Raw genomic sequence first — 452 nt, 5'->3', positions numbered from 1 at the left:
AACTTCTATGCAGAGTACATCATGAGTAACACTGGGCTGGAAGAAGCACAAGCTGGAATCAAGATTGCTGGGAGAAATAATCAATAACCTCAGATATGCAGATGACACCACCCTTATGGCAGAAAGTGAAGAGGAACTGAAAAGTCTCTTGATGAAAGTGAAAGAGGAGAGTGAAAAAGTTGGCTTAAAGCTCAACATTCAGAAAACCAAGATCATGGCATCTGGTCCCATCACTTCATGGCAAATAGATGGGGAAACAGTGGAAACAGTGGCCGACTTTATTTTGGGGGGCTCTAAAATCACTGCAGATGGTGATTGCAGCCATGAAATTAAAAGAGGCTTACTCCTTGGAAGGAAAGTTATGACCAACCTCGATGGCATATTTAAAAAGCAGAGATATTACTTTGCCAACAAAGGTCCGTCTAGTCAAGGCTGTGGTTTTTCCAGTGGTC

General features: G+C 42.5%; 1 protein-coding gene across 1 annotated transcript in view; it reads left to right on the top strand.

The window, feature by feature from the left end:
* The window catches only part of TNFAIP2 (tumor necrosis factor, alpha-induced protein 2), a 13,447-nt gene that overhangs the window by 5,825 nt on the left and 7,170 nt on the right, over window positions 1-452 (top strand). The gene's annotated exons all lie outside the window — the stretch shown is intronic.

This window comes from Bison bison, unplaced genomic scaffold (assembly GCF_000754665.1).
Source record: "Bison bison bison isolate TAMUID 2011002044 unplaced genomic scaffold, Bison_UMD1.0 scf7180017864302, whole genome shotgun sequence".
Lineage (NCBI taxonomy): Eukaryota > Metazoa > Chordata > Mammalia > Artiodactyla > Bovidae > Bison > Bison bison.
This window is presented reverse-complemented; position numbering and strand designations above follow the sequence as displayed.